This window comes from Choloepus didactylus, chromosome 9, assembly GCF_015220235.1.
Source record: "Choloepus didactylus isolate mChoDid1 chromosome 9, mChoDid1.pri, whole genome shotgun sequence".
Classification (NCBI taxonomy): Eukaryota; Metazoa; Chordata; class Mammalia; order Pilosa; family Megalonychidae; genus Choloepus; species Choloepus didactylus.
In genome coordinates, this window is record NC_051315.1 from 18315158 (window position 1) to 18340407 (window position 25250).

Below are 25250 nucleotides of genomic sequence, written 5' to 3' on the forward strand. Positions count from 1 at the left end.
CAGGCATTGCATTGGACAGGGACCATTAGAATGAACGAGAGTAAATGAGTGAAATTTGGGTTCTGAATACCAGTTTAGAAGAGCATGGCTAAATAAAACAAAGCTGATAGACTGTTCTCTTGGAAATGTTCTCAATGTCAGTCTTTCTGATTCTTAATGGGTACACTGTGAAATCACACCCCTTTCCTACAGTGAAGTCAAAACTCAAAATACTTCTAGGTGTTCATACATAAAGTTCACACATTGTATTTATAAATTTAAAACTCATGTTCCAGGCTCTCTACACCCATTCCTGTCAGATTTCACAACATTTACAACAAAATGGTATAACAGTAACAAGAGAAACAATTTCTTTAAACAGTCTGTAGTCTGTACAAAACCTAGCAAATATGTTTCTGTTTTACATGCTCCTGATACCTTCTAGTACTCCATAAATCTTCAGTGAGAGTAGGCTTAACTCATTGCATTCGCTTTGTCTCACAACATTCACTCACTTATATAAGGCTTTGTTTCCAGGTTTTCATCCTCAAAAGTCTAATGAATTTCATATCAAACACTATTAGTAAACTGCCAGGTGTTAAAGCCAGCAGAATTTTTCCAGTTATCTTCCTGCTTTAATCCCCATCGACCATACCCTCTTTGAAACATTCTGCCTGTTTCTATTTTCTAGCTCCTTTCTCCTATTCTTAATTCCTCCTCTTACTTTCCTGTTCTTACTTCCATTGGGAATGGAGGGTCCCCCTAGTATAACACTCAAATAACCCTTCCCCTCCTTCTATACTTTATTAGTATTCTAATCCATTTCCAAAACTCAAAACAACCTTTACAGAAAAGACTGAAATCTATTTGTATAAACCCTGCATAGCATTGCACAGGGATTGAGAGAATGAACTTCATTTTGACTCCCAGCTCAGCTTCAGCTTACTGTAGGCACAGAAATGTTATATAACCCCCTGAACATCTATGTTGCCATCTGGAAGATGAGGAAGTGTAAGAATTTCTATCTAATTGCACTGTCTTATTAAGCTAGTTAATTTATATGGCTATTATCTGAGTGTGTGACATACAATAGACAAGCACGCAATAAATATTTACTGAAGAGCTATTGCTTCCACTTTTCCCACTAGTCACAGCTAATATATCTCTTTCTCCAGGAAAATTCCCCTGCTTTTTTCAGTCAGGTCCAAGAGCAGACTGCCATTGCCCCTATCACAGCACTTAGCCCTATTATAGTTATCCAGTGCACATTGTATTTTGTAACATCAGTAACTTGACAACATCAGAAACTGAATGCATTAGACCATAAATTCCTTGAGGGCAGGCAGGTGCTTGGTCATAATTGTGCTTATATTCCCAGTGCCCAGTATCAAGAAATTAATTGGCATAAGATCAAAGTGAAGGCTTAGTCTAGGTTTCCAATCCAAACCTGACATCACTGTACTGCCTTTAACTAAAGTGCTTAATTTATACGATGTTCGGTGATGGTTACATGTTTACTCCATCTGCTGAATTATAAACTCCAAGGGCTGGCCAGCTAATACGGTCTCTGATCGGGATACATTAACAACCTTTGTCTCTCCTCCAGTTGCTGAGTCAATAGGTGGTTACCACCAGTAATGGCCTCTGGCTGTGTAATATTCCCACTGAAAGGATGTGGGGTAATTAAGGTTGTTTCATATTCGCCAAAAGTTGCATCCTGCTGTTCTCAGAGCAGAATCAATCTTGGCTCTACACTGAATTTGGGACCTTGCAAAATTACAAAAACCTTAAATACTTATTGAAATCAACTATATTCGATAAAACCTGCTGAGATTTTCTTCCCTCTGAGAGGTGATTACTTATTCATTCCCTCTCTTAAGTGACACCCAGAAGCTAAAGAAATAGCCAAACAAGAATTGCAATTTTTGAAAACCACTACCAGAAATAAATTGCTTATATTTTCACACCCAAAAGATGTCTCATTTATTCTGTTTCTTTCTTTTTCACACTTGTTTTCCTGCCGTAATTCCTTTTAGGAATAGCATGTCTCTCATTTATAACCTGGTGACCTAAAAATATGATCAAAAAATTACATCCATTAATGAAAAAATATTTCTTGAATGCAGGATCCAAAGGAATTTTATACTCTTAAATACATAAATATTTAAGAAGACTGAAAAACTAGTTAAACTGCAAAGAAAACAAGCATGGGGGGTGAGATTAGCTCAATGTACAACAGGTCCACTGTTACAGCTGGACACCTATTCAGACGTACCCTCACCCTACTGAGTGACCTCTTGTACAGTATTTGTTATAAGCATCTATCCCACCATAAATTGAAAGCATTTATGGAAAATTTCAAGCACAAGATTTAATTGCTCTATCACTCTGTTTAGATATTTTTTTAAATATTAGGATGAAATATGCTTCCCTGTAACTGAAATCTGTGGAAACTCCCCCCTTTCCCTGCCCTTAAACAAGCTACGTTAACTTCCCATCCCCAACAATGTATCATAATTCCTTAACTACAACTGTCTGGCACAAGCAGAGATCATCCATACCCAGCCTATAAAATATATGAACACTTGCTGCAAAGTAAAACCTAAAGTAATCTTTCCTCCAAAAACCCTCCTCAGAACCAAAATCCTGAGGATGAGGAGTCGTTGGAAGTAAATAAAATGTGAGGGGTCCCTAAAAATGAAGATAAGATGCGGTCCACTGGCATATATCTACAAACAGCCAATCAGAATATGCCAACCTGAATCTTATCACTACCCCTACCTCCCTTTGATTCCATCCTATAAACCTCCCTTAGCTCTTGGATCAGGGAGGCAGATTTGACCCTTGTTCCTGTCTCCCTGCTGGTAGACCTTGCAATAAATCACTTTCTTTCCTCAAAATCTCAATATCATGGTATCAGCCTCTGTGTGCATCAGGCAGCAAACCTATCTCAGTAACATACTTCTCCCCATTGATGCTACAGCTGGGCCAAAATATGGCCTCTCTTTCACATGCTATTACTGAAGATATTTAAATATCAAGATTTTTCTCTCTTTATTTCTTTTCTCTTCCAGTTTGAAGATCAGAGCATACTTAATAAATGTACATCTTTGCTAAGGGGGGAAAAGCTCAGATGGATAAACATTAATTAAAAACTCTGACCATGTTTTGGCAGTAAGAAAAAAATGGCATGGAAAAGAGTAAGATACATAGTGATTAAAGAAGTATTTTTCATGCAAGTTAAGATCTCGCATCTTTATTGAGTGATTCATGAATTGGGGAGCATCCCCCTACAGAAAGGGGAATTCCAAGGGAGTAGAAAGGAAAAGCTTATCTAGGGCCAATGCAGAAGCATGTGGGGAGCTGTTCTGAATGATTAACATTAAGTCTATATTTTATATGGGGGGGGGGTCTTACAAAGTGGGGAACGGATATATGTTGATAAGTATGGTGTGCTTACCCATTCTGATAAGCTATCTCTACCCAAACAAAAGTAGTTTTACTGCCAGGTATTGCTTATTACTGACCCCATAGGATACATTCCATTTTCTCAGAAAACACCTTCAGGTCAATTGTTTTTGTTCTCTGGAAAAGTTCTTTTTAGAAAGGAATCTTCTTCTGGCAATGTCCAATGTGGGCAGCCATTTTATTTTACTTAACAATAACTTTGGGAATCTTTAAGATAAGGGAAAAGGACAGACAAGGGGAAATTAATTTGTTTTAAAAACAATCATCTTTAAATGGTGTTTCATAAAAAGTCTTAGGTTCATGTATTTTAGTGAAAAGACATTTTAAAAAAAAATCAGTTTGCAAAAATTTCCATGCAGTATGTTTATTTAAGAAATTACATCTGCTATCTGGTGGCACTGTACTTTTTAATGCAATTTTGTTGAGGTATATTCACACACACCATATAATCCATTCAAATATACAATCAATGGCTCACAGTATCATCATATAGTTGTGCATTCATCACCACAATCAATTTCAGGACATTTTCATTATGCCAAAATAAAGAAAAAAATAAAAATAAAAGAGAACATCCCAAACATCTCATACTCCTTATCCCCTCTTATTATTTATATAGTTTTCTTGTCTTTATTTTATTACTCATCTGCCCATTCACTAGATAAAGGGAGTGACAGTCACAAGGTTTTCACAATAACACGGTCATACTACAAAAGCTATATAGTTATGCAATCATCATTAAAAATCAAGTCTACTGGATGACAGTTCAACATATTCAGGTATTTCCTTCTAACTATGGTAATACACTAGAAACTAAAAAGGGGTATCTATATAATGCACAAGAATAACTTCCAGAATGACCTCTCTATATGAAATCTCTTAGCTACTGCAACTTTATTTTGTTTCATTTCTTTTCTCCATTTTGATCAAGTGGTGGCACTGTACTTTAATTACAAGAAAAGTGTTTGAGAATTTGAGTTCATCTTGGAAAATATAAACATAAAATTTAAATGCACATTTTGCTATCCTATGAGATTTTTTTGTATCATCAAGGAAAGAGCTACATTTTCTTTTTTAACTCAACATAGAAAAGACTGGAATACTATGAAAACAAACGGTGTAGGACAAATTATATTTATGAATCGATCAAACATAGCTCAAAGTCTGTGAAAAGTATCAACGGAAAGAGGCTGTATGGAACCAATCAATGAGTTACAAAGGAAATACCTGGTATTGTCATACCCAATTGATGCAACTTTTTAAACTTTTAATTCCCAAACAAAATTATTTTATTCTACTCAGAAGAAAAGACATTATTTTGTTCTCCTATTTGAAGACTGTATAAAATTTCAGGAATCCAAACTCATAGTGTTTGTTTATCTCAGTGGTTCTCTTAAATACAGTCCTGGGACAAGCAGTACCAGCAGAACTTGGCACTTGTTGGGAATGCACCGTATCAGGCCTATCCAAACCTGAATCAGAAACTGTGGGTGGGGCCTAGCCATCTATTTTATAAGACCGCCAGATACTTCTGATACAGGCTAAAAGTTTGGTTTACCTCATATTTCCTAAGAATATGTGTGTTTGCAATAGGTGATGTAGATGGACAAAGGGATTCAGAACACAAATTGTACCTTTAAATTTATCTTCTTGTTCAAATCTATCTTTTCATTTTACAAATCATGCAATCCAGTAATTAAACTTAACTCTCCATTGCTCATTTGGGTTGCGAGTGGTGAGACTGGGCCAAGCATACTGAGGTAGGCTAGAGCAGGGCTGAGAGGGGATGGAAGATACCATGAGGAATCCAAGAAGCCCTTGAGCTAGGACGACTCATCAAGGCCAGGACGGCTTGTCCTGCTCAGATATCCGAAACATCCAGTAGCAGCCGACCTGCCCAAATGCACTATCTACACCAGGCACCACCCTAGAGAGAAGGGAGGGTATGAGAAAGAGCCCTGACTTGTGAGATACATTTTTCAAAGGTCTGTTTTGCAAAGATAAGACCTTATGGAGGGGGTAACAGAAAATTCTTGTTAAGCAATAAACTGCTTTGATCGATTAAGAAAGGGGTGGAAGATTAAAGAAAGCTAAGCAATAGAAGCAGATTGCCTCAATGTCGTGTGCCTCTTGTGAGATCACCTGCATGCTCCTCTTACACGTGTACAAAATAAACTTTCTTTCTGCTTGTTGATCCGTGCTCTGCCCTTGAACTCTTTCTCACGGCGCGGCTAAGAACCTAGAAACTCAGCGCTGAAACAATACCACTCCTTGACTCTCCGAATAGCTTCTGCTTCATGTTTATTCTTATTTCTCTAGGCCTTTAGTTATTCTCTCCTTCTCTGCCATTCCTCACACTTTTCTAAATCAAGCTTTCGATTCTTCATGGATTAATTCCATTCCAATATGATCAACTAACTTCAAGAAAATAGATATGAATTTCAAAGGGCTGTGTATTCTCAAGTTTCCAAGCACGCTCTCAATTAACCTGTGTTCTAGTGTTGAACAAGAAACACAACCACAAACTAGGTCTTCAATGGACTTCATTTAAATGTGTCATTCGTGTGTATTTCCTGTTTTCAATGGTATACACCAGTTTTCTTTTCAAATAGGAAACTTCAATATTAAACACAATTTAAAGTCAGAGCTATTTTGGTTAAAGCAAGGACTCAAGAAAGCCTTTCACTTAGCTATTCCTTCCACAGCCCCAGAGACACATCTTTAGATCCTAAGGTTTCACACAGTCAAGTCTAAAAACCTTGATCTAAAACATTTTCCTCTGTGGGTACCTTTGTATGTATTAAGGACGGATTTACAAGTATTCACATGAAAGAAATTTTTTTGTTGTTGTTTAGGCAATATAATGAGTCAATAAATTGAACAATAGAAGAAAGAAACAAGAAAATTCTCAGATATTGAGTAGAAAAGCATTCAGGTTGCATATCTACATGTAAAGACACTGTTCCCTCAATCTAGTATGCTCTCTAACCCAACCCCATTTATTTAGCAACTTTCTATTCATTCCTAGAAACCCTATTAAGGTTCTACTTCCTTTGTAAAGTTTCTACCACAGAGAGCTAATCTCCCTACTGCTACAATTTTCATCCTGAACAAATGTATTACATTCCACTATACCCAACTATTTTAGCAGAATTACTTATGTAGGGTTAAGGTATAACACCTCTTGCATCTTTCTAGCTCAACACCAAATACGGGTGTGACACATGACAGGCACTCAATAAAAGTGTATTTAAGTAAACAAAACTACAGAGGAAATATAAGGCAATTATTCATTAAAGCTTTTCAAGAGTATTCAATTATACTTAAGGTAGATGTTTTTTTGTTCATAATAATCCAAGTTTTGACTTTCTATTTTACCATGAACAAGTAAAACTGTTTATAAAATAATGATTTTGGACATGCTTTGAGAACATTTTCTTTTCACCAAAGTTTGTTATAGATTTATATGATTATGCTTTTAGTCCAACAAGGACGTAGACAAATCACACCGTCTGGGTAGTAGTCAGACAATTTGCTGTTAGATATATTACAATGCTAACTCCCAGCTATTGTAGGAAAAATTACCATCAGGTTTGTAACCAATGCTAGGAACCATTTCAATGAAAACTGGAACTCAAACAACTCTTTGTTAATATATGCAAAGCCTATGTTCACTTAAACCAACTGCTATAATTAGTGAAGACAGTTGATTTTCATAAGAAGATAATAGCATATATTTGACCAGAAAGCAACCACAGAAATAGACATATATAAACTTACCACATAGTAGTAGTACCATATAAAGGCAGTTTGTAGATATAACTCCCCATCATGGTGTCAAATTATATTTATAGAAAATTATTTAAAGCAATTCAAGTTAAAAAGGAAATCAACCATTGTACCATCGAGTGCCTGTACAAATACATAACAACATGCAGCCCTTCGACGGAAACATCACGGTGCATTAAAACATCAAAATGTATCGCATAAAATATATCCCTTGACAATGAAAAAAATGGCATTGCCACTTTAATCCAATATTAATTGCATTTCTACAAACTAATATTTTTGTCTCATTCTTCTTGATTAAATTCAATTCAAATTTGTGATTTAATTTAAATACTGCAAAAAAAAACAGAAATAAGAATTAGTATGATGTAGTGTTTCAAATATTTAAAAGAAATAATGGATTTGGAAAAGATGGTGGATGCTTCATTAAAAAAAAGTAATGAAAAATAAAATAATTCTGAACCTTCTATTTGTAGGCTTTGCACAGCACCATATTATATACTGTGACCCCATAACAACCCTGGGTATGATGATTTCCATCCTGTACTCTTTGAAGGTCTAGGGATTTCACAAAGGACCCATGGGACTCTTGAAAAATAAAAAAATAATAATAAATAAAATTAAAAAAGAGAGAAATCTGAAAGACTTCAGACTTCTAGTTGTCTTACGTTTCATTCAGTGGAGTCTGTCTCTCTGTCTCTCTCTGTCTCTGTCTCTCCCTCTCGATGCTTCCATGTACAATTTTATTAGTACAAAGTCTAATGACTAGAAGGATCTGAAAACCGATACTGCAGGGATTCAGGTAAACCTTCACTGATTAACACAGACTTTAGTTTATTGCGAGTGCTAGAAAAAAAGGTATGTTGATATCATCAGTGACTTCAAAAAATATGATGCCCCTAAGATTAAGTAATTTTCCCAAATTTACACACCCAGATAGAGGCAGATCTAGGAAAAGGTTTCTTTAATTTCTAAGTTGTTTTCAATTAGAAATCTAAAATTTCCAGTCCAAAACCTAGAAGAATGACTATTTTTATCCTTTTAACCTTCTATAGAACATCAACTTCTGTTTTCATAAAGATTACAGCCAATTTTATTAGCTATTGTACAGAATTTTAATTTTACCACAACTTCAAAATAAAGGAATCACACAGAAAAATTTAGAAACTTATAAGCACTTGTTATTAATTGATAATTGTCATCCCTTTCTGGAGAAAAGAGAAGCTTAAATACTGCATCTCACTGCAGTTTCAGTGATTTATTGATCCTATGATGACTTCAAATTATCAGAAATATCTTAGTGATTTGAAGAATTCTGAAATAGGTCAAGACAGACAGAAAAAGTGACTTTGAGATCTTAAAATGAAAAGAAAATACATAATTTTTAAAATATTAAGTGGTACATGGTTAGTAATAATTGTCCCATGCTCTCCCAGCTCACACTAAATTATATATGAAGACAAAATAGTTGTATTTAGTAGAGGCGATAATACACTGAAAACTAGAACTATCAATCCCTAAAAACTGGGAAGAATTTCTGTCTTCCAAAAGCCCCTAGAATTGAACTAGAAGCACAATATTTGGATCATCAGTCTGTGTTGTAAAATATAGTTTAAAAAATCAAGACTACACCCTGCCACCATCGACTATCACTTGTATTTAAAATTGAAGGTGGCTGTGTCAACAAAATAGTTAAGCCGGCAATTTGCTTCTTAAGTTCTACGTAAAGCTCCTCATATGCTCTGCTTTCCTTTCCAACTCTCTCCTCCCCACAAAATCACTTTTAATCATCCATTATAAGATTTCCCTTGAAAATGCCTTGGTATAAAGGGTGTGTTGGGGAAAACAGTGGTAGGGGATAACGTAATGTGGACTGTGAAGGCCCTACAAGTCAAGAGTTACAGGGTTGGGCATAAGCAAGGCAGATCTTCCTAAAAAGTTATTCTTGGGAATATATTGTAATTTTTCATGTAAACTGTCTGTTTAAAGTGTCAGAGTAGCAACAAGTAGATAGATGCGAGAAGACACAATCTCGTCTCATAGAATTGCATCAGCTGGAATCTGATAAGACATTGAGAAACAGTCTGGGGACTAGACATGCCCCCATCCTAGAACTGTGGTTCTCAAAGATCCACCAAAGTTAAGAGGAGTAAACACTGAGAGGGGCAGTTGTTCCACCAAAGACAAACAGGCAACAAAACAAAACAATGATGTTGAAGAAAAAATTACAGATCATCAGCCTAGGACAAAGAGGAAGAGAATCACTTTCCACCAAAGACAAACAGGCAACAAAACAAAACAATGATGTTGAAGAAAAAATTACAGATCATCAGCCTAGGACAAAGAGGAAGAGAATACTGACCCTTTTACAGAAATCTGGATATTTTTTCAAAAAAATAAAAACAGTCTTAAAATCTGTTCAGTAACTTAAAAGGACACATGACAATGTCCCCTATGTGTAATCTTGGTAGAAAACTGTAAGAAATACAGTAGGGGGATAAAAGGACTAAAGAATGAGATAAAGAAGTAGGAATGTAATTAAGATCTTTAAGGAGACAAAATTTCAAAAGCTGCATTGGATGTATTTATGGGTAGAACTGATGCTATAAAAAGTGAAAGAAGTAATGTAGAAGGGAACTTTGGGAAGGTCTCAGAATATGGAGGAAAGTGAAAAGAGATAAAAATAATAAGGGACAAGATGATAGATATAAAATTTTGAGAGTAAAGGGTCACCCTAAGCATTATAATTATCTCTGGGGAAGAAACAAGGATAATTGTATTATCCAAAGTGTCATCTCTCAGCAAAATTTCAGCAATGACTACCAATTCCTATCCACTTCCCTTAAAATTAATCTTTTAGAATTGCATAAAATCAATAAATCCATAATTAGAAACTTTCCTTCTAGGTCAGAAAGTACAGTTATAAATTAATACAAATTTACAACAAAAATAAGAAGCAATCTGCTGATTTTAAATCTAGCTCTTTCGTGACCTTGGGAAAAATCACAGTCATCCTAGGATTCAATTGCTTTAACTCTAAACAGGGCTTACAATGATGACTGTGGACGGTGACAGTTGGAAATGAGGTTTCGATAAAGTAAAGCTCAAACAAAATTTAATGAAAATCGAACATATGTCAGGCATGGTTGGGCATTATACAGTCAAAGACAAATTAGACCTAGCTCCAAACCTCAAATGCCTTATGGTATTGAGGTATTGAGGAAGACTCTCTAATTTCCCTTCTAGTTTTGATTTTCTAGGATTAATTTTCATTTTATTGATAACTTTAAAAAACTGAGAAGAAAATGGTTTAGTATAAAGAAACCCTGTCTTAAAAAAAGTAGGAGGAAGAGGAAGAGAAGGAGAACGAGAAGGAGGAGGAGGAGGAGGAAAAAAAGGTCTGAACATGGAAACATGGGCGTTTATGAAGAGACAGCGTGTTCTGAGTAATTCACATATTTTCTGCTGATGACTTGGACCATCCCGAGCTAATGTCTAAAGTTTCTTCCAGGTCTTGGCATCTAGGATGGCTCTGCAAAGCAGACCAACCCTATAACGTGCAGAGTTTCCTCTTCAAGGGTCCAAATTATTCCTATTTTAATGTCTCCATATTTGCTTTTTACTTTCTCTTATGCGAGATCTGGAGTTGGGTAATGCCAAACTTCAGCACAGTTCATCTGCACCACTGGCGTGCAAGATAACAAGCCTACTGGATTTCTAGCATGGTTTGTCTATTTCCAGAGATTTGCTCAAATAGAGTTCCAAGACACAAGTGAATATTTTAGGGTTCACAACAGAAACAAATGTTTCTACTCCTCAGAACTTGCCTCAGCAACTATGGGAGAACAATATTAGTCTTTTTATGTATGTCTAAGGAGGATATGTATATAACTTGCCTACATGTGTTTGTCCATCAGTAATCACTCTGCACTCCGTGATAACGCTGATATAACAATTTTGTCCCTTTATGAAGCTAAACAAATGAAGGATTTCCTTCTTAATTTTTGAAAGAAGTAGTAATGCCCTCAACTATTTATATTTCATCTAAAGCTATGAGGAACCTCTTTAGTGTTTACCTTCAAAATGTCCATTTTCAAATTAAAATGAGGGTCTGTTGCAAGAAAATAATTCATTTACTGAGGTAACAACACATACTAGACACTGTGCTTGGTGTTTGGAATACAAAGACAAAAAGGCAAACTCCCTTTTTGAAGGAAATGGTTTAAAAGAATGGTTCTCAAACAGTGCTGGGCTTACAATTCATGCAGGGAATTTCATTAAAAATAGAGATTCCTAGGAAAGTGAGGGTTGGGTTTAGAGCAACACAGATGTTTCATAAGGAACAGGAGAAATTTGATTTTGTTATGGAAAATAAAGACTATCCCAGGCTAAAGTGACATCATATCAAAAGTCATGGTTTGTGACCGAGAACCATGTGCTAGGAAACATGCAAAATCTGTTCTTTCCAGGTTTGAGCACTGCTCCTTGGTTTGGCAAGTCTCAGAGAACAGAGAGTGGCACTTTGATGGGACAATTTACTGGCATGAGGACAAAATGCCAGATCTTTGCAACCAAAAATTTTAAGCTCACTCAGTGAGCTATAGGATCTTAAAGGAAACACAATTTCAATATTGTAGGAAAGGCAGCTGTAAACCAGAATTCCAAAGCAGATAAACAGTAAGGGGAGTATATATAGGCTATTAGACAATCATGGCTCTAAGAAAAAGGAAAAGGAAAACTGACATAGCAAATGTTTTTACCTCTACCTTTTACTTTCCCCAATCCATGCCCATCTAGGCAAAACTTTTTGCACTACTTTAATTCCTCCTAATTTAATTACCTAAAACATCTAAATCCAACCCTGCCATTTACTTACTATGTCAGCTGGGAAAGTTCCTGAACTCTCTTAGCTCAGTTTCCTCAGCTGTAAAGTAGGGAAAATAAAAAACAACTCATGAAGGTGCTGCAAGGATTACATAAGACAAAACATTAAGAACAGCCAGATGCCCTGTCAATATTTAATGCTCATAAATGTTAGGTGTTATTGCCGCTATGATTATCATTCCAGGGCTTTCACAAAAGTAATGCCCAGAAATAGTGGGTGATTTGCCCAATGTTATTCAGTCTAGTGACCTGAAAATTGATTTTCATTCAGTAAGAATAGAGACAAAACTCTGTAAGTGATTTAAAATTTTTCGATAACTTATATCCATTATGATGCTCACAATGACTTTAGGAGGAAGGAATAGAGGAATTACCCTGTCCACCTTATGGGGGAAGACATGGTTACTTGGAGAAGTCAAGTGACTTCAGAGAATGAACTAGAGCTCTGATTTCTGGAATCCAAATCCTTCCTCTGCAGACACTGCTTCTGGCACGCTGGCAGGCTCCTTCTCCACCCTGATGTTGAGATGGGCCTTGGAGAACAAGTCATCTGCATGGCTCAGAGTGCTGATGCCACTGAATCACAGGCTAGAGGAGTGAATGGAACGCCAATGTTCCACAAGGCTTTACTCATTTTGAAAAAGAGATTTTATATTTTCTAGTCTTTGAATATAAGAGTATCTTAAATGTTTCATCATGGGTGTGGGATTAAGGAAGAAATATTAAACAATCAGAGACCAAGTGAACATTCACACTCCTAGGAAAGAGGAGAAAGCACATACACGTAGAACTAATTAATAGGTGTATTATTTTTCACTTACAAATTGGGTATTATCAGAGAACAGATAGGTGCCAACTACTTGTTTTCAAATGCTTTTTGCAAGCACATGGTTAATGGTTAATGACTAGTTAATGGCTTGGGTACACAGCCCCCGTAATGAATGTTCAAGCTCATTAAAACTGACATAGTTACCCACAGCACCAAGGTGTTATCAACTGAAAGTACAAAATGAGATCAGCTTTAAAATTACCTTTCAGCCACTCCATATGGTCAGTTGAGCCATAGAGAAAAGATTTTATGTCACATAGCAAAGACTTGAGTGGAAATGAGAAGCAGAGACATTTTTGTGAAAGCTGATAGCTCTCCCTAGAAACTGCCTTAGATCAATTTACTAACTAGTTTCCTAAACCAAGGAACTATTAAAACAGTTGTTTAAATAGTACATTTATGTGACTTAGTGATAAAATGATAAAATGTTAGAATTTAAGTAGGATTTAGAGATAATCTTCTATAATCTCATATTCATTATATATTACATTAATCCTATTAAGGTATCCTAATAATGTGATCACCCAATCTCTTCATTACAATAGCAGAGACCAAGAATTCCCTATTCTCTATCTCAGCTTAACCAAAAGGTAGAAAACTACACTTGCCAGAGACTTCTCCACTTAGTTGAATAGAAATCTATCCCTGCTGACTTCCATTTTATATCATTCTAAAGTCTACATGATTAATCTCTTACCCACCAGGATGCTGGTTCTGATATCACTTCTAAGTCCTGGCTTCTCTAGGTACTGCTTCTTTCAACCACAGTTCACCATTCTGGTTCATTTCCTTGTATACGCTCAACGATAAGCTGCGTCATTCAGCATTGTCATGATTCCATAAATCAGTTATAATCAGCATAGAACCCCTTCTTGGCTACATCTCTCATCTTTTGGCAGTTGCTTAGCTATCCTCTATACTTACCATCATTCAGGGAAAATTTCAGATGCGGTTCACATATTATTTGATATTCCTTTCCATTAAGCACCATATTAACCAAAACAAAATACAAAGCAGAATTTTGTTAACCAAGATCTTAAAATACTCTGAAGATGCCCCTACCCCCAAATCTTACAGTGGCATCTTATAAAGCTTTTAAAATTAACCACTGGCAGGGTGTTAGATTTAATTAGATCTAATTTTAGTTATGTTAGGTATAATATAATTAATTCAGGATATTTAATAGATACATATGTATATATGTGTGTTGTACTATATGCATTTCTTATAATTTACCTTATCCTAATATATCCTGATTAGATACATTCAGATGTAATTCCAGGAAAATAAATGACAATATCAGGATTGCTTTTTAAATGTTCCAGGAAAAAAAAAAAAATTAAGGAGTGTTTCTGGATGAAATGATAGTCATTAAATGTTAGTAACCTTTTAAAAATAGGTGATCAATACACGGAGGCTCATTATGTTATTCTTTCTACTTTTATGCAAAACTTCCTAATAAAAAGTTTTATTAAAAGTTGCCGTGCCTAAAATATCCTTTTCCCAGATGAGCCACAATGCTGGAACTCTCAATTCTCATTTGAAACAAGGATTAACTAATATTTTAACTCATAAATATATACATAGTGTTTAAAGCATTAGGCCATTATTGATGATAAAGAATAAATGCCAGCATTTTACATAAGAGCATAAATTAAAATATCAGTTTAACTAATGCCATTTAGCAAGTTCCTTGGAAATCTGGAAAGAACAGAATCCAGTTTTGATAGTGAAAGGACAGAACTGCAAAATACTACTACTACTGCTGCTACCAATACTACTAGTAACTAGTACCATGGTAACATAATACTACTGCTGCTACTATTATTATTACAAGTTCTACTTAAACCATATGATGTGAACACTGATTACGAAGTTTAGCAGCATGCAAAGTCTAGACATATTGTGTGCTCTGGGTCTATTGGGCTATAATGTCTAGATTTGGATAATTCCAAAGTGGAAAAATGTAGGGACCTCATATGTCATTCAGTCAAACCCTTTAATCATGCAGATGAACGAACAGAAGTCCAGACAGACGACGTGGTTTTCACAAGGTGAACATTCAACTAGTGAGCCAAGTAGCCTGATTCCCAATAGAATACTGTCTATTCCATGTTAAGTTTCTCAATTCTTCTGTATGTGACTCTTATTTAAGAGTCCTTGTATAAATTATTTAGACATGTTTCACTTTTCCCCACATTAATTATATAGCATACACTTAAACTTGTATCTGCAAAGTAATTATCTTCCGTCAGTATTATTTGTATTTCCTTTAATATTCTTTTCCTTAAATCTATATTTGTTCATAGTTACCATGCTCATTATTAACTAAAGTTAACAGTAGAGGACATGAAATTAAATTCTGATTTTGTCATCTTCTATTTGTGTGGCCTTGATCAAGTCACTTATTTGCTTTAAAGTTCAACTCTTTCATTTATAAAATGAGCATACTTCTGCCTAACTTAGAGAACTATAAACATTAGCTATAATATATTTAAAATGCATAGCCTGTCACCTGGCTCTTAGTAGATGCCCTATGAAGCACAGTTCTTACTATTAGTACTAGTAAAATTGATGCAGAGAGCATGTTTTCCTTTATTTTGCACCCTAGAGCACTGTATAAATAATAGCACTTAATTTTCAATGAAAACAAAAAAATAATGGGTAAATTTTATGGCAAGGAAGTAGAATTAGATTTCAGCCTGCCTTTATGAACACACATAAAACCAAACACACTATAATAAGATGGAACATTTCAATTGACTAAATGCCTGTGCTTGAAATGCCTTTTCTCATAGAGAATCTGAGTCATTTAATGAGGAATATTATTGTCTCTAGCAATTCATCTAGTTAAAATCTTTTGGGACTACACCTACATGCTTAACACTTATTTATTCAATAAAGTATTGTCAGGTTGAAATATTTGGTTGTGTGTTACCTGAAGGTCTCAGTGGCCCATTCACACTGACGGCATGACCAACCTGATTAAGCGAAATCAGCCCTTCAGAAAAAAATGCACTTGTAGGTGTGCATGCACACACACAAGTAGAAAACATGACTCAAGCAAAGCAAGTTGAATTTAAAGCTTAATATGAAATTATGTCCTAAACATGAATTCATTATTAGGGCTAGGTGAAAAGACTTTTTAAATACAATTACAGTCAGAGATAGAAAAATAATTACATTTTCTCAAAATCATCTAAAAATTCTAGTAAAATGGAAACATTCCAATATGATTTCTAAGGCAATCTTCCCTTAGAATTACCCATCTTTTCCTTAATATTTCCTTTCTTAAACCTATAGGTATTAATACCCTATAGGTGTTTATTAATAATTTAATTCACATTATCAAATATTTTCATAACACAAACAAATTCGCTTCAGACATTTTCTCTTCTCCAATGTATTCCGCTTACCATGGACCAGAGAAGACCTGAATTCTAGAACTCATTACTGACTTAGAATCCAGGAGAAGAGAAGAAGATCTCTCTGTGTCCACCTTCCTCAGCTATGAAACAAAGATAATGCCCACCCTGCCTCCTGAACAAGCATTTACAAACTAATAAAAGAAATAATGTGGGGAGAAATGTCCTATAATTCTGGAATACTATAAATTCCTGTTACCAGTATCTTCTACTTTAGATATAAGGAAAATAAAATAGCTGATAATTGTCAAAGCAACTTCAAATTCCTCTATGTTTCAAAATCATAATCTAATAAAAGGATAAGTCTGGAGATGAAAGTATAATAATTGCAGTGCAAGTATCTATATTCTAATTATATGCTAATATTCAGCTGACCAAATTTATTCACCACTAATTTCACCCACATTCACATTCACAGATACTTTTCCTTAGAGTTAACCTTACATATTGTGCTAATTCCTGTGTCTCTTTCCCAGGAATGCTCCTTTTTCCAACTTAGCCCATCTGACCTCTGCACTATGACCTTCATCTCTTCTTTAAAGATACTCCAATTCTTCCCAACTCAAGCCAGTTTGAACATATTTTTGGACAATGATAACCCAGAAATCTGTCACCAAATTGCCCTCTAATTGTTAAAGGTCTGTTATTTTCATCTAGTTTCTAAATCCTCAGGTACTATAATTATATTCTATTTTTCAGTATGTTAGGGCACATGTATATATTAATATGGCCTATTAATATAAGTAATGAGGTCTGTATCAAATTAAAGGAGTGGCAGGGAGAATGAAAGGGGTCCATATAAAAAAATATGTCAGTGTGTGCCCTGTACCAGAGTGAATAGAGCGATGTCGGACAGGGAGATGTGTTTTGGATTCAGGGGTAAAGAAGTGGACCAAACTTCATCACAGTCTGGATGGAATGTTTCTTGCATCTCTTCCTTACTTTACTTCCTGCTTATTTCAGTGCCTTCTCATTATTAATTTCATTTTGGTAAGCCCTAGAGATCAGCAAATATATTGGGCACAATGAGAAAAGAACTTTAATATTATTAATCTCCTTCAAGGGAGTGACAGTGTTTATTGATCTTGATATCCTCATGTCTAGAAGAAATCTTGGCTATGCTCGATAAACATGTACTGAATAAATCAAAGGAAAAATGGATAAATTGATGGAAAGATGGATGTCAATGCCACATGCATATTCATCTATATTTGTGTTGATAAACCCAGTCTGCAGGCCAACAAACCTAAGGACCAACCCACAGTTGTGTAGAATGCTCTACAAATATATTTAGCACTTAAGCAGGCTCCTGAGAGTACCATTTAATTTATCACAAACCCTTGAAAGGTCAACAGATGACTCCTGTACAGGGATCATAGGTGGGACTTAGTAAATGCTTGTTGATGAACTCTAAGCATTAAGTCTTCATGCCATTCATCCAGACACATTTTTTCATTGTTCTAAAAATCAAAATATGGCTATTTCAAAAAGAAATAGCTTATAACACAAAAGTTAACTTGCTTACTCTAAATGTTGGTTTATATTTCAAATTTCCTTTCAATATTCTATAGCAATCATTGCATTTTAAAAACATTTTCTCTTTTTTTTCCTGAAAAGTAATTTCTCCTGGAATGTTAACACTAAGTTTTATGGGCAAATCCTTTTCCCTATTCTTTCTTGGTGTTTAGAATCAATACTATCAGTTTAAGACAAGCTGGAGTCTTAAAAACATTTTCTTAAAGAAAACTATTTAGATTTGAATTTCAAACAGAAATGTGAATATTTGCAGTTAGTGTATAACATTGCTATAGTATGCAAATATTTCAATTTTGTTTGTGATTTCAAGCAGTTTTAATAGAGAGTTTAATTAAACTTTGGACAATGTAATAACTATATAATATAGTAATAAAAAAATGGCGATACGGAAAAAAGAGAATATGCTTACTGATACACTTTTGAAAGCACTTCTTTAATTTTGTCAGGAGATTAAGAGTATCTACTCTTGAGGGTAACATCCCTTGACACCCATTACTCTAAAGACATTGAAAGGCTGGCCCAGGAACAATTAATTATATTCTTAACCTAATTTTCAATTCTCTGAACTGTGAATCAGGAACTAGGCTGCTATGTTATAATTTCATCAGTCCTCTACAGAGTTATTTTACTGGGGAAAAAAAAAGAACAGAGTAAACCACAGAGAATAATTCCTCTCATATTCCTGGGAGAGCAGGGAGTGAAACTGCTCCTTATAAGAGTGTGTGCTCTTGACATCTAATACCCACCCCTGCTCCGAAGACATTCTCCATCTTCCAGGCTCAGTAGCAACACTAAAACTACCCTGTGGGCCTCCCTTTCCTGTGGGTCTTTTGAAGGACAAGAACACAGTCCGTTTTGCACTCCGGCATCTGGCGGGGCTGGGGGTGCAAGCTGTGGGTAGAGTGATCTCTTTAGGCCAATCATAGATGAGACTCTGTTTCCACAGTCCTTTTGCATATTCTTTTAGGGATCCACACACCCTCTGGGACTGCCTTGCCTCCTCCAACTTGTTTTCAAATAATAAATATGTTCCCTACATAATAACAAAATAAAAATTTGGCTAGCTGCAAGTATTTACATTTTATTGAGAAGTTTAGCTATCCTTTACTTATTATAAAAGTAATAACACACTTATTTCAAGTTTGGAAAATGTACACAAACATAAAGAAGAAAGTAAAAATAACAACCCATAATCACATTATCAAAAATTATTTCATATTTTGGCATATTTAATCCTGGTGTTATTTTTTTTTGGCAAAGGCAAGTGTGATGCAACTGTGAATATACTATACAGTTAGTTTTATATTCTGCTATCTTCCCTTAACATTTGATTCTGAACATGTTGCAATGTCTTTTTTTGTTTGTTTTTCAAAAGATCATTTTTCAATGGCTGCATAGTATTCCATTAAATGAATATAAAATAAATTATTTAAGCATACAGGTATTTTATAAGCCAAGCAGTCTATAAATTATCTTCAAGAACCCCAAAATATTTTTTGAAATTACCTATATAACTACTTGTTAAACCGTACTTTGAAAGTTACCACTTTTCTATATATATATATATATGTTATATTTTACAATAAGGAACTAATTGAAATTGTGGAACTGTAACCCATAATATTCTTGAAATTTGCTAACTACTTGTTAAATCATATTTTGAAAGTTATAATTGTTATGTATATATGTAAATTTCATGATAAAAAATGTATTAAAAATGTATACCTGTACTATATTTAACACCAAGAAAAGACTTGAGTTGCGTTTTTCAAAACCAAAAATTAAAAGTGTCATTTGCCAAAGATTGGCCTTAATTATTTGAACCCGGATTCATCTTGTACTAGTAATTGCTATAAGAAGGATTAAAAAAAAAAAAAAATTCTAGCAAATTTAAAGTAAAAAAAAAAAAATTTCAGGTCAAGAGGCAAAAAAAAAAGATCAGAGTTGAAATCCTGACTGAGGAATGAGTTCAGGCTAAAAAGAGGGCAATAAACCTCTAGAAGGAGTTGTAATCTGTTGCCCGTGCTCTAAAAAAATCTAACAACTTCTGCAACTCAAACAGATTGAGCTGATGGTCAAAATTCTCAGAATGATAAAATAGTGGGAAGGAAGGACAGAAGGAAGGAAGGACAGAATGAAGGAAAGGAGGGAGGGAGGGAGGTTCGTTTGTTTTGATTCTTCTAATTATGAATCTCATACCCCTAACAATAAGTTCCCCTAATTCTTATAAATAGTATTGGTATGTACAATAATGTGCTTTGTTTTTCATAAAGGATACATCAGTGGCTTTTTGCTGCATATTCAATTTTCTGGATATAATTCATCAGGACCAGACTGCCAGGGAAATGTAAAAGAAATATTAACTGTCCAGAGATTCTGTAAAAGCAATAATCAGGAGCCCTGGAATGTGAGAATCTACAAGGCTCCACACACGTCACTTTTATGTATTTTAGCTCCTTTTATTTTCACTCTGGTTCTAGTTGTGGGTATGATCATCCTTCGCTGAGAAGAAGAAACCAAGCCTCAGAAAATTCAAATAGCTTGCTGAAAGTTCCTGGCTTGTCCAGTTTAAATGACTTTCCTATTTCAGTATATTACACTACCACAGACCGTTTAAGGGATAACAGGTTTAAATATCTGGGATATCTTGTGGCAGTTCAATTGGCTCCAACAAGAGTCCAAAAAGATCAAGATAAAACCCAGAGTCTCACCCAGTATCACTCACCCCAACCAGCCATTTTTTTTTCTACTATTGGGAAAGACAGGTGTGTACAGATCAGAGAAAAATCTATGCGAACTGAAATTACACCCTCTACTGATTGTGGATCCAATGGTCCACCTTTGTATACCAAAGGAATTACAATAGTCGACTTCATTATACCAATTAATGCATTTTATTGAGCACTAGCTGCATTCAAAGCATGTTAACTGCTAGGGTGACTCACATGGGGAAGTCCTATTCCAGGTTTATTGTTTCTTAGAGCAGAGCTGCTCTAAGAGTGGGATAGGCAGGACACTCCCAGGGGATGAAGTGCTGGCCACTGGTCCACAACAGATTACAATTAACTGAGAGTAAGCATTTAGGAACTTTTATAGCAATTTGACACTGCTGCAATATCCAAGTGTCTGCCTAGTAGACTAATCTCACCAGATATGTGTTGTCAACTGGTGGGGTGATGAACAAGCTGCAAACTAGCTAAACATGGTAGATGTTATTACAAGGTGGGAAAATTTAAGGTTGAATCACTGCAATCCAGAGGTGTATAAAAATCTAGAATCAAAAGATTATTTAAATTATCTCTACTCCATGGAATAAATTTTGGAACTGGATACTGACAAAGAAGGTAAAGAGAAGTTTTGAAAATACAGCATCACTTCATTAATTTTTGATTAAGATTAAGATTGTTAAAACTGCTTTAAAATCACTTCCATTACCACTATCCTGACTTTGGAGACTAGTTTCTTCTCTTCTATGAGTGTTATTAAAATAGAAGATGGAAACAGGTCACACATATTTTCCCCTGTGAACAGGGCTGTCACCAATTCAACTGAGATTAGCTAGTTTAACAAGAAGGATCCGGATCCATTCATTACATTAAGAAGATTAAATGTTGACATTCCAGTTTTTGTTCAAAGTGTGAGAATAGGCATTTAATGTGGATAATCACTATTTCACTCAACTTTCTCTTTAATTCTAATTTAGGAATGAAAAAAATTATGAGTGTAATAGCAATTTTCCCTATTAACTGCCTATATACATACTGTCAAAGTAATTTTTGAAATTACTTACTTTTTCCCTATGCCATGTCTGTACTTACTACACTTATTTTTCTCATGATTTATTTTAATTGTATCTTACAAAAGTATTGGTTCATACAAATTGGAAACGAAAACGACTGAATCTTAAAGCAGTGGTCCTACACGATAGTTTTAAAAGTGCTATCTCGGAGGAGAGAGGGCATGTTATAGTTATAATCAAGGTAGAAATTTCTATGTTAGAGAATTCTTGAAAAGGTACTTCTAGAGTTTAGAGAAAGATGATGTTACTCACACCAGCAGGGAAAAGAAGAGTAGTCATTACCTTGTACATGGACATCAAAGCAGGAGAGAGTTTGAATTCCAGATTGTGGAAGGGATTCCAGGTAGAGAAAATAGTGTAAAAGCATAGATAAGAAAGCTTCCGAAATCAGGAATATCAAGTAGTTCAGTGAAACATAACGCCAAGTAGAATCACAGAAAACAGGGCTGAGGTTTGATTATGGGAAACCTTGAATACCAAGGGAGGAGTTTGGGGTTTATCTAATTGGAAAAAAAAATGCCTCTGATGGTTTTTCAGGAGCACATTAACAGTTTTTATCTTTAGAAAGTTGTACTGGACAAGAGACTGCTGGAGACTAAAAACAGGGAAAGTATTATTTTTCCTTCATTATTTATAAAACCACATAAACATACACATTTATTGAAGCAAATTAAGAAAAAATGAATAGGCAAAAGAAAAAAAAAAAACAGCTAAAAACGAGCAACCTGGAAACAATCACTGGTACACAGTACAACCAGTGTGATATCACATGCTATCAACACTGTTTTGCAGTCAGTAAATATGCATGTATGTTTTTATTTTAGTGACTGTATAAGTTACCATGACATATGGATTTGGGGCGATGCAGTCATTGCAACAGTTAATATAAGAGGGTTAATAGCAATGAGATTATCAAGGAGGTAGTTGATATATGTGTTAAACATTGAGAATGGCATGTCAGACAGAAATAATGAAAGAGGGTATCTAGGTTTTATACTGAAACATAATGATTAAAGCAGTCTCCACCTCTTACCAGCAGTGTCTTTGGGTAAGTTTCTTAGTTAAGCCTCAGTTTTCTGGGGTTAATAACTTTAACCTCATGTACTATCTTATGCTATCCTATAAAATAATAGTATAAATTTATTATAGAAGGCACTCAATTAATGTTAGACCACCCTTTGATGATCAATTTTAAAGGCCAGGCTTCAAGGTGATTCAATTGGGAAAAAGATGCTAAAAAAATGGAAATTTCAAGGATATGAGCTGAATTGGGGTAAGGGAGCTGTTAAGCTAGCCATGAGCTTGAGTACCCATCCAAGGCTGCAATGACACTCTCAGATACATTATTTGAGAACCAGCATAATAAATGGCATTGCTTCACTGACAACCTACACATGTCAGGACTGTCTAGACTCCTTCCTTCCCCTTGAGCAGCAATGCATTAAATGTTCCTCGGGTGACCTCCAAGTATTAAACGAAGCTTCTATACCAGGTTAGCTTATACTCTGGCAAACCTCTTATATACCAAGGAAACCTGGTGAGCCATGGTTTAATTTCTTGAAATTAAAGGAAAAGCTCACATTTTATATTTAGAATGATCTGTGATAATGAGGCCAAGGTTGCACATTCTGATCACCTAGGTCCCATGGTATTTCCTGGCTCTATGTGGAATATGCAAATAGGCCAAATGTCTAAGGATTGCTGGAAAGGAGGTCAGAGTTGGAAGAGGAGAATGAACGAGAGCAAATCCATTTCCCTATACTAAAAGCAACCCAGAAACAATCGACTGACAGTGAGCCATTAAGTTCAGTGGCATTTATAAAATAGTACATGCCTTTGTAAGTTCAGATTCGGATTTATCTTGTCAAAAGAGTTGGCTTTATGTTAGGCTCTTTTATAAATATTATAGATCTTATGTATTGTATACAACATAATTATAATACTTAAGCTCTGTCCTAGGATGTCTTCTCAAGATCAAATTTACCGATCAATGCTAAAGAAATTACCAAGAAAATAAGTCAAGTGATTAACACTAAATATTTTATTTTGGTCTCCTGTGAAGTATAAGAGTAGAATGTGTATACTAGGCATTGAAATGTGGCTTAATTGAGCATGCGGTTCACTGATTAAATATCTGTCCAATTCCTTCAAAGTGTCAGTTATACACAGGAATATATGTCTTTTTAAACAGATCACCCTAATCTGAGAGGGGAGACAAAGCCCATGACTTTTTCTTGCTTTTCAAAATCAAAGACTATAATAATTTTATATCGTGGACAAAAACATGGCAAATAAAACAGAATAATATTCAGAATTTCAAATTTAATGTCTCATGGTACTACAAATTAAACAAAATCCTGCTAACTTCCCTTTTTTTTCATTTCTCAACAGAAAATCTTTCCCAGTAAATAATAAAATAACTGACAGTAGCTCGGCAGGGGGATGATTTGTGAGATATCTGTGGATTAGGGTAATTTCTGGTAAACATATACTTCTTTTATTACACTTAGTCACAGAGCTCATCTGAAATAATCATAGTGCCAAGGCAAAAATTTGGCAAATTCAAAATTTATGAACACATCAAAATGAAAATATACAAATAGATTAATAAAGTAGCTATCTCATTTTCTATATGTCATGCCCTCACCATGATACACACTCATCTTGCAACCAATTTTAACTGGAACTTGAGTTTGTGAAAAAATGACACTGGACTTCAGTTAAATAAGCATGATTTGACCCCTGCCTCATAAGTTAAATTGCATCTTTTCATTGCTTCATTTGCAAAAATAAGCACACTTAATTAGATTATTATAGAAGAATGGACTGTAAACGAGTTCATCTTTATTCAATAAAAAGGCCAAAGCTCCTTTTATCTATCATGAAAATAATCTACTCTATGCCTTAAAAATAACACAGATATTATATCTAAGTAAAGGGCAAAGATCAACAGCCATCTAACCTCAATAATTAACATTGTCAGGCAAATCGGAAAATGCTAGAAATGAAAACCCAACTTCCTTTATCCCAACATATTTCTTAGGACTCAATCACCTAGTAACTGTCCCTACTACTGTCCATAAATGCAAATCAAAGTCATCCATGGAGCCACTCAGTACTTTCTTTTGCTTTTTGGGTTATTTTGATTTTGGTTTTGGTTGTTTCCCATTTTAATACAAGTGCCTTTTAAAACTTTCTGAGAATAATAAAATCAGAAATTAACTTAAGGGAATCTCTGAGGTGGTTTCTTTACTAGACCAGGAAAAGACAAAGTGTAATATATTTACATATCGTTTCCAAGTCATTTTAACTTTGTAAAAAAGAAAAAAAAAAACTCCCTAATTTGTGGCCCTTATGCATAAAGAGGAAAGCCACAAAGACAGAAAAGAAAACTAATTAGATTGTTCCCAACATCATATAGTGCTACATTAAGAAAAATCATTCAGGGAAATGCTAGAGATCTAGCATACTCTTGATATCACATAACTAATGATCATATGAGGGGAGAGCACGCACAGAGCAGTTAACCTAATGTTTGCAG

At 34.9% G+C, this 25250-nt stretch overlaps 1 protein-coding gene across 2 annotated transcripts in view; it reads right to left on the reverse strand.

The window, feature by feature from the left end:
• The window catches only part of DPP10 (dipeptidyl peptidase like 10), a 689331-nt gene that overhangs the window by 504353 nt on the left and 159728 nt on the right, over positions 1–25250 (reverse strand). The gene's annotated exons all lie outside the window — the stretch shown is intronic.